At 44.5% G+C, this 10,651-nt stretch overlaps 1 long non-coding RNA gene across 1 annotated transcript; it reads left to right on the top strand.

Annotated features, from left to right (window-relative positions):
- Positions 1 to 2,953: 2,953 nt before the first annotated feature.
- On the top strand, positions 2,954 to 10,295 carry LOC307226877. Its single transcript, XR_013843644.1, has 3 exons — positions 2,954 to 3,167; positions 3,677 to 3,929; positions 9,863 to 10,295. It is a non-coding gene; the product is annotated as an uncharacterized lncRNA (long non-coding RNA).
- Positions 10,296 to 10,651: the final 356 nt, after the last annotated feature.

Raw genomic sequence — 10,651 nt, 5'->3', positions numbered from 1 at the left:
GATTTGCTTTGAACTCCTATATTGTAGTTGACTACGCATGATGGAAAAGTGGGATAAAGTGTTCAGTAGAAAGAGATTAATAAATATTGTCTGCCCAAGGTTGTGTGCTCCACTACCCTGCCTGAGCTGCAGCAAGAAACTTGTTGAAAGGTGCTGAAATGCTTACCTCCTAGTATACTTTTAACTCTCTCTCTTTGTAATCCCTGAATGTTTCCATGCATGAAGTGTTGGGAAGTCGCAGTTACGCTGCTTAACCCCAGATGATGTCACAAACACTGTCCAATACGACCAAAGCACATTTGTTGCATGGGAAAAGCAATTGCTCAGAAATATATTTTCCACACAGTGCAGCAGTCACATTTCAAAGGATGAGGTTAAGGTCTGTTTTTGAGGGTGCAGTCCTGGGGAGTAATTCCTTTTGGCCTCAGTGGGATTCTGAGGAAGCATGCCCACAACTGGGCTGTGTGATAAGCATCACAATATTTGTAGGCGGGAGATGTCAGGGAACAAATCTGGGAAATGCACAAGAGATCGAGAAGATAATGCTCAGAAGAATGTAAGGAAAGCAATTAAAAGAATTCTGGGGGTTGTTTTCTGGTAACTGCTTAAATGCCAAAGGTTTAATTAAGCAGTTGTGTTTTTTTCTTTTAATTTTAATGACTTAATTAATTTGTATAAAGTCAGCACTGTTGGACCTGAAGCTGGGGATGCCATTTATTATTTACCTTATTCAGTAGGGACTCCACCAGATTGTGGTGAACAGGCTTACAATTAAAGTAAAGGTAAAGGTACCCCTGCCCGTACGGGCCAGTCTTGACAGACTCTGGGGTTGTGCGCCCATCTCACTTAAGAGGCCAGGGGCCAGCGCTGTCCGGAGACACTTCCGGGTCACGTGGCCAGCGTGACATCGCTGCTCTGGCCAGAGCCAGAGCCGCACACGGAAACGCCGTTTACCTTCCCGCTGGTAAGCGGTCCCTATTTATCTACTTGCACCCGGAGGTGCTTTCGAACTGCTAGGTTGGCAGGCGCTGGGACCGAGCAGCGGGAGCGCACCCCACCGCAGGGATTCGAACCGCAGACCTTTCGATCGGCAAGTCCTAGGCGCTGAGGCTTTAACCCACAGCGCCACCTGCGTCCCCAGGCTTACAATTATATCAGCGTAAATTGATATCAATCTGTTTGTACAAAAGGCCAAATAGAGATGTAATGTCAGATGGTTTGACTCTCTTAAACTTGATGGAGTTACACTTGCTCATGTCACCCCTTACATCTGTCCCTCAAGCCTTATCTTCGAAGGGTGCATCGGAATCTATTTAGTTAATCAGGTTAACCTTTTATCTGGACACACGGCCATGTGCGTATGTGTTTGTGCATAGGGAGAATCTACAAATTACTCTAGGCAAGGTACATTCTTTGGATTTCTCTTGGGATGTGACATGAAATATTCCACAAAGCAGTTTGATGCAGCAATTAAAAACAAGGGAATGAATTACACTAACAACTGTCAAGGAGGGAAAATTAATTCCCTCCTAACTATGCTGCCACTGTACTTAGAGTACCCTGGGTGATTACAAGCTGATTGCAACTGGAGTATTGCCAAACAAGCGCAGGCAGAAGCAGGTAAAGCCAAACAATGCCATGATCAGAGAGACAAGAGAGAGAGAGATCTGATTCTGCCATCTTGAGATTCTGTGACATGTTTCAGAGAATTTAATGGAGTTAAGCACCTCTTTCGCTCTCTCATGTCCTGGCTACTTCTCATGGTCAGTGCGCTATCTTCATCTTCCTGAAACTACCCAGAAATACTACAAAAAGAAGATGGAGACATGCGTTCAGTCTGAAACAAATTTAAATCGGAACAGAACAGAGCCAGTTTGTTTTTTTTTATTTTTCATTAGTTCATTCATTCTGAAATGAATGCAGAGCTGATGAATGGGTAAAAACATTTGCCATGCTTCTCATTTCACAGTGGGGAACCTGTGGCCCTTCGAATGGTGTTGGACTCCTCTTGCTCCTAGCCAACATGTCCAGTGGTCAGGGATGATGGTTTTTGAAGCCCAACACAGAATCCCCACCTTTGCCATTCAATTGGGAGCAGGGAGCCATTTCAGCCTGAGGGCTGCATTCAAGTCTGAGCAAGCTTCTGGGGGTACATGCCAGTGTCAGGTGGGGACCGAGGCAAACGTGGACAACGAACCTTTGTCCCATAGGCTAATTTCTATGCACACTCTCACACAACCTTCTCTGTCCTCCACCCAGGCAAGCAAAAGGCATGGTAAGAGTTCAACACCTCCCAGTCAGGCAAAAACACTTGAGGAAGATGCAAAGCAGGCCAGTGAGGGACATGGCATGAGAAGATGGGGCTTGGCTGGCAATGGTTGGTGGTGTGGCAAGAGTCCCAAGGACCAGATGGAGAGGACTCCATTTCCCCAGACCCAGCCTTAAATAGTGTGAATTCTGGACAACTGTGAGGTACCTCTGACCCTCCAGATGTTGCTGAACAACAACTCCCATCAGCTCCAGAAACAAGACCAATAGCCAGAGATTATGAGAGTTGCAGTCCAGCAACATCTGGAGAACCATATTCCCGAACTCTGCTTTTTGGTCTTACTCCAACAATGGCAGTGCTGAATTGGGCAGGAGCTTCTGTCAGTTGTCATTCTTTGTGGTGACCACCACTGCCCTCCCAATGGCCAAATATGCCCCAGAACTTCCCTCGTGGGAATGGGATGGGGGAATGGCAACAGCCTGCCACCAAATTCAATTCTGCTGCCACTGCCAAAGCCACAAAAAGAGAGAAGAGAGTCGTCTCCACTGTAGAGAAAACAGCACATGCTTGACAGTTTATTTCTGTTCATGGACACAATCCATCAAAACATTCCGATGAGAATGGAGAGATCCTATTGCTTCCAAAGGTGCTGTATTTGCATTTGCCCCTCCCCCATTGAATCCTGAATCTGCTTTAGCATCAGTTGCATTTCCCATTGGAAAGACGCCTGGGGGGCACACGCAGCCCCCAGAATGAGACAAACCTCTCTGGGTGTCTTCCTTATGAAGCACAGCTTGGGACGTCCATAAATCTTCAGTCCCAGCATGCTTCCAGCGACACATATCGGAAGATTATGTGCACGCTCAGCAGAGTTTATCAGAAATGAAGTGGAGTGTTGGTATGTGCATTTTAAGTATTTATTAAGCAATATATACAGCACAAAGCAGGGACGCGGGTGGCACTGTGGGTTAAACCACAGAGCTTAGGACTTGCCGATCAGAAGGTCGCGGTTTGAATCCCTGCAACAGGGTGAGCTCCCGTTCCTCAGTCCCTGCTCCTGCCAATCTAGAAGTTCGAAAGCACGTCAAAGTGCAAGTAGATAAATAGGTACCGCTCCAGCGGGAAGGTAAACGGTGTTTCTGTGCACTGTTCTGGTTCGCCAGAAGCGGCTTAGTCATGCTGGCCACATGACTCCCTCGGCCATAAAGTGAGATGAGCGCCGCAACCCCAGAGTCAGTCACGACTGGACCTAATAGTCAGGGGTCCCTTTACCTTTACCTTACAGCACAAAGCAATCATGGCGTCTTTCCTCCTTCTTCTCCAAGAGAGAGAGAGAGAGAAAGTACGACAGTACAATAGAGTGGAAGAGATAAGACTAGCTTCTGTTCTCATACTTTCCAAGCCTAGAAAGTAAACACAGACATGTGATGTAACAATCACACATCCAGCAACGGAGGAATGAAATGCTAACAAAGACGTGTCCATGGAACAACTCAGGTGGATTGTGTCCACTGTCTCCATAACCTGGCACTGTTGCTGATCATGGCCACTTTGGAACGAAGCTGCCTAGTGGCTCATTCATGTCAGCACCTCTGGAAGACTAAAAAGGAAGTCTGGGCTGCCTCCATTTGTTCTCCCTAACCGCCTGAAAGTTCACAGGGTAAGAAGCTCTTGTCACCACGAATGAGCTATAAAATGTATTTCAATATGTGAGTAATTACAATTGGCATTTCTGAGGCACATAACGCCTCCCCCCCCCCCGGTGGATGTGGTAATCATAGTGAAAAGCGCTAAAGTGGCATTAGCAGAGTGAGAACTGTAAAGAGAGGTTGGAAACCTGGGTTGTCATTTTGAGAAATCTGACTGCCAAAGGATGTTGACCCCTTTTTAATTGCCAAGTATAAAAAGATGGTGTTTGGTTTATCCCCAAATTCACCCACAAAACTGGCTTTCAAGCAACGCCTCTCCCCCTTTCCAGCCTTCCACCAACTTAATGTCACAAGTCAAATAGCTTTTCTGCGAAATCTACACCTTCATCACTGAGCTCTGAAATGTCAGCTATAATTATAACTTCCGTTAAAAAACAACAACAAGCAAACACAAATTGCATTGTTTATTTAAAAGGACAAGCATTTCTTATCTTCTGGACATCTAAAATTAGCAAAATGAAGTTTCCCACTCCCCTTTAGATATTAAATGAGAGCATGGCCACATTTAAAAGAAAACGGAATACGTTTTGCTAATTCTAAAAGTTCAGGAGGTCAAAAGTGTACCCCTCAACTGTCCTGATTTGAGCGGAACATCTTGGAAGCCATCCTGGCTTCTGACTGGATCCCAGAATGTCCTGGTTATTTTTGTCTGGCTCCCTGGTGTGAATTTGCTGGCTCACGCCAGAGTACTGAACCAAAAGACGCTCATTTTTTGGTCTTGCTGGCTCTCAAGTGAATCAGTTGGCTCACGCTCAAAAGACGAGCCTTCTCTGTGGTGGCCCCTAAGCTGTGGAACTCTATCTCTGCAGAGGTGCATCCAGCACCTTCATTATACAGCTTCTAGTGTAATGCCGAATGCATACCTCTTTGCCTTGGCTTTTGACATGAGGGGTGTGTGTGTGTGTGTGTGTGTGTGTGTGTGTACCCCCCCACCCCATTTTTTGTGATTACAAGCTGTTTTAAACTGCTTCTAATGTTGTGCTTTAATGCTGTAACCTGCTCTGGAACCTTAGAAGGGAAATACCACAAAGTGATTCATAAAAAAAATAATACAATAAAGTGATCTGGAAAAATAGCTATTTAAAACTTTTTTAAAAATTGATCAAAATCAATGATGACAAACTGATTAAAACATATGCCAACACCCTGTATTCTTGGGTAGGCTTGGTTTTTTTTGGTGTGTTTTTTTGACAAAATGGTTTTAGCAGGCGCCAAAAAGAGTACAGTGAAGGCTCCTGCCTGATCTCAATAAGCAGGGAGTTCCAGAGTCTGTGTGCTGCCTCAGTATAAGACAGATTTCTTACAAATGTGGAACAAGTGTATTGTGGCATTTGTAGCTGTGTCAGAAAGGTGATCTTCGAAGTAAACTGGTCCCTGGCATGCAAACGCCAATACTGTATCCCATTTAGGACGACATGGTGCCCATTGGCCATCCAGGAATTATACTGGGTGCAATGAGTGGGAAAATTCCACATTCATTTGCTGAGTCTGCCGCTACAATTAATTCATTTTGCACCATCTCCTGTCCTCATTACATTTTTATTATAAGAATTAATATATTTTGCCATTTGCTATTCTGGTGAAACCAGGAGAGGAGCCGTGAGAATGAATACATTTTGTTCCACTTTGTCCTCATTATAATTTTAAGGTGTTCTCGAGAATGGATTAATTTGACGCCACTTCTCACTCTTTATCATAAGAATGAAAGCTAAAATAGTTATGAAACTCTGACAGCCTTTTGTCTGGAACTATTCTGTGCTCGAGATTTTTTTTTTTTAACTGCATTGAGAAGAGGAGGGGAAGGTTATAAATGTTCTGTGAGGGTTTATAAATGTATAGAAAATGATTGGATGCCTCTGAGGGAAAGCCGAAGGAATAAACAAATGAAACAGATGACCACATGCTTGTGACTGTCTCAAGATCATAATCTGCCATTCAGGCTGGGTACTCTAATCACACAGATATGATTTTCATTAAATTATTCCTTCCCCAACAGACAATAAACAACTACTTACTGATAGATGGCTGGATACTGGGCCATTAATATAAAATGCCAGCTTCCCGCTTTACCAGAAACACTCAGAAACTCAGTCACTGGATACATTTGCAGTAGAAATGTGGTTCCTCTATGTTACTGTTTAAATACAATAAAACAATAGAGAGAGAGAAACAATTGCAGTGGCAATTAGGTTTCATCCTAAAGATAGAAACAAAAGGGAAGTTCCATAAAGGGGTTTGGGGGAATTTATATATTTTACACACACACACACACACACATTGCATACAGTCCAAAGTAGACAACCCAAAGTCCAGAAGGATTAGCAAATGTGAAATGCAAATGTATTTCCCCTACAAAAGTTCAAACACTGGAATTGTTCCCAAGAAGGTATTACTCGGTGATATCCAGCTAAGGCTGGAAACTTAACCACACTTCCCTAGGAGTAAACCCCTCCGAATTCAATAATGCTTACGTCTTAGTAGACATATGTTTGTTTGTTCATTTTTATTTATTTATTTATTAAATTTGTATACCACTCTTCATTCATGGATCGTGGGGTGGTTTACAATATTTTGTGGTTTCTGCACACACAAAAAGCCATAGTAACAAACATGGAATGTATTCAACTATGCTCTGCTCAGAGTAGAGACACTGAAATGAAGGAGCCTATTAGTCATGACCATTAACCTGAATGGGTCTACTCTATGTAGGACTAGGATGGAATGCCACCCATTATTAGGACTGTGCTGTAAGTCATACTGAGAACAGACCTATGGAAATCGAGGACTTAAGTCTATTTATACTCTGAGTGTGGTGCTGTGGGTTAAACGACAGAGCCTAGGGCTTGCCGATCAGAAGGTCGGCAGTTTCGAATCCCCGTGACAGGGTGTGCTTCCGTTGCTCAGTCCTTGCTCCTGCCAACCTAGCAGTTCAAAAGCACAAAGTGCAAGTAGATAAATAGGTACCGCTCCGGCGGGAAGGTAAACGGTGTTTCTGTGCGCTGCTCTGGTTTGCCAGAAGCGGCTTAGTCATGCTGGCCATATGACCCAGAAGCTGTACGCTGGCTCCCTCGGCCAATAAAGCGAGATGAGCGTCGCAACCCCAGAGTCGGCCACGACTGGACCTAACAGTCAGGGGTCCCTTTACCTTTATGACAACAGAGATCACCTACAGTTATTACTATTATATATTCAATTTACCTGTATATATCTACTCATCAATAAGTGTTTCCTTGGAGGCTTACAATAAATGTTAAAAAACACAATATATACCCATGATTAAAGAGCAACAACAATAAACAAGTAAAAGCAGCAAAAAGCAAAAAGGAAACATCTCCATTGAAGCCACACCTCTGAGGAGTTGGCCTCCTGGATCATAGCTGTTTCTCTTAAAAGAGTCATACACCAGGTATTTAGTTGATAGTGAGGATTGTTGCCTTAATTTTACCATCACCCAATGATCATTTTTGGTATATTTGATGAAGCCACCTCCTTCATTCTGATCCATCCTAAGCACAAGAGACAGGCATTCCCTCACCGTGCTACTTAGACATAAACACAAAATAATATCTCGCTGTTCCTTTCCTTAATATTTCAAGAAATGTCTGTGACTTGCAGGGGGCAGCAAAAAGGTATAGAGTATGTCACTGCACATCCATGTCATATGCAGAAAGCAATCATTTAGTTGTTATTTATTATGAGAATGAATTCTTGGAAAATTCTTCGCAGCTCGGAACCGGAAGATGCATTGTCTAATTTCACGTAGGCATTTGCAAATATGTATACAGACTGAGCATATGGGAAGCGAGTACGCAGGCAGACTGTACTCATGCTCAAGCTGTATGAATTCCATCCCTCCAAGATGCAAAATCCTGGCAAGCTGCTTCAGCATCCTTCAACACTCTTAAGGAACATTTCCAAACACAGGACTGTTTTTTTTCTCTCTCTTCCCCACGCACATTAAAGTTGCAAGCATAAATAAATAAATAACAAGTTGTGTCCAGACTCAGGTAGTTGAACTTAGGTCCCACTGAAATCAATTGGACAAATTATTAATGACTTAACTTAAGCCCTATTGATTTCTACTGGAACTAAGTTCAATTAACAGGCTGGATCCGGCCCAATGTTTCTTTCAACCCCCCCCCCCGAAGAGACTGTACAAATTTCAGCAGCTTGTTACAGTCCCTGACCACTGAAGGCCACTTCATGACTTTATCCACAATCAAGTGTGAGGTGAAGTGTATGGAGCCATTTTGCATAACCCAAAAGCATTCTAGGCCAGCCCTGTCCATAGGAATAGCAGCAGTATCTTTAGAGAAGCACCCATTGAGGTCAATGGCTGAATGAGACACTGCCCCACCCCATCGGTCTGCCCTCAGTGACCCCCTGGCTTCTTACTTGCAACCAGCCAGGGGTGGTGTGGTTCTGCCTATCAGCCTCTGCCTTGGTGTTGTCCTTGCAGAACTCAGCAGGAAGGAGGATGAGGACAAAATTAGAATTAGTTGGCTGCATCTGCCATTACCTTTGGTTTCCTTGCCTTCTGCCCAACCATTCCCAATGGACATAAGCCACCATATGGGCTGAACATATGCTTTGTATGCAGAAGGTTTCAAGTCCACCCCTTCCCAAATGTCTCAAGTTAAAATAATTTTGGGGTCCTGCTTGGGACACTTTCACCAGCCACTTCTGGCCTCAATGGACCATATTGGGCTGGATGGGATGAATGGCCTGGCACTGTATAAGGCAGCTTCTTACATTCTCAGAAAAATTTATGAAAACCTGCCAAGGTGTTAACAATCCAGTCCGGAATACATTGCCTTATACTATACAGCTCAGGACCAGGTTACTCCAGAGACTGACTTATGCCTTAGACGCTGCAGTCTGTGGGAGACAGCATGGTGCTGATAACTCCAAGGTTGCAGGTTCGATCACCATATGGGACAACTGCATATTCCTGCATTGTAGGGAGTTGAACCACAATGACCCCCAGGGTCCCTTCCAATTACATGGTTCTAGAATTCTTGTGTGAGCTCCAAAGATCTCAGAAGCAGGGCTGCCTCTCCTCTATGGAATATCATTCCTGTTGAGACACGACAGGCACCCACTATCTGCACTTTCCAGAAACAGTTGAAAACATTTTTGTTCTGAAAAGCTTTCCCAGCTAAATAAACAAAGCTTTTCTATGGGTGTTCACATGTTAAGAGTTTTACTTCACATGTATTGGTCATGTTTGTGCCTTTAACTGCCTTTAATTATCTTCAGTGCAAATTGCCTTGAGACAGTGGTTTAGGTGGTGATGAATTAATTGTAATGAGACCTTTGTTGTTGCCCAAAGCTGGTTGCCATTCTAGCAGACATATGATGTGCAAGAACCAAGGCTTTGAAACTGAAGCATGTGTTGTTCTGGGTCTGCAGTGCTGGAGGACAACATGCTGGTCTCTGCCATCAGCCAAGGTGCTAAGGGCCACTGTGAGGCTGCCCTTGTCTCCCAGGAAGATGATTTAATTTAATATACAGTGGTACCTCGGGTTAATAACTTAATGCGTTCTGGAGGTCTGTTCTTAACCTGAAACTGTTCTTAACCTGAGATACCACTTTAGCCAATGGGGCCTCCCACTGCCGGCGCACGATTTCTGTTCTCATCCTGAAGCAAAGTTCTTAACCCGAAGTACTATTTCTGGGTTAGAGGAGTCTGTAACCTGAAGCGTCTCTAACCTGAAGCATATGTAACCCAAGGTACCACTGTATACAATTTAACCCACCCTGAGACTATCACTGAGTGGCCGGCCTATAAATTCAGTCAGTCAAAGGAGAGGCCAACCTGGCTTCACCCATCAGTCAGAGAAGGAGCAGCTGCAAGGAGTTTGCTTCTGTCCCTCCCTGCCAGAAAGGACACCCGGCTCCACCTTCCATTTGCCATGAGACTACAGAAGCAAGCAAGGGCTGTGGGGAGAGACACTCCGGACTCCATCCACTGGACAAAGGAACAAGAGCCACGAACTGCTATTCAAGCAAGAACAACAGCATGGGAGCAGAAGAACATCGGAGGGATCACACCAATGGTCCATCTCACCCAGCATCCTGTTTGCTTAGAGACCAACCTATAGGAAGCCTGCAAAGAGAATAACCGCAATCTCCCCACTCGTTATTCCCAGCAACTGGCATTCAGAGGCATACTGTCTCCAAAAGTGTAGGGAGAACACAGCCATGAAGGTTAGTAGCCATTGACAGCCTTAGAACAACAACAATTTTAATATTTGTACCCCACCCATCTGACTGGGTTTCCCCAGCCACCCTGGGTGACTTCCAACAGATATAAGAACACAATAAAACATTGAGCATTGAAACCCTCCCTTCAGATGTATTCTAAAAGTTGTGTAGTTCTTTATCTCCTTGACATCTGATGGGAGGGCGTTCCACTGGACGGGCGCCACCACCGAGAAGCCCCTCTGCCTGGTTCCCTGTAATCTCACGTCTCGCATTGAGGGAACCACCAGAAGGCCCTCGGAGCTGGACCTCAGTGTCCGGGCTGAATGATGGGGATGGAGATGCTCCTTCAGGTATACAGGGCCGAGGCCGTTTAGGGGTTTAAAGGTCAATACCAAGGGTTTGAATTGTGCCCAGAAACGTACTGGGAGCCAGCGTAGATCCTTTAGGACAGGAATTATATCTTGTG

The sequence above is a fragment of the Podarcis cretensis genome (assembly GCF_951804945.1).
Source record: "Podarcis cretensis genome assembly, chromosome: 11".
NCBI lineage: Eukaryota > Metazoa > Chordata > Lepidosauria > Squamata > Lacertidae > Podarcis > Podarcis cretensis.
The sequence above is the reverse complement of the archived record's forward strand: the minus strand, read 5'-3'. Positions and strand labels throughout refer to the sequence as shown.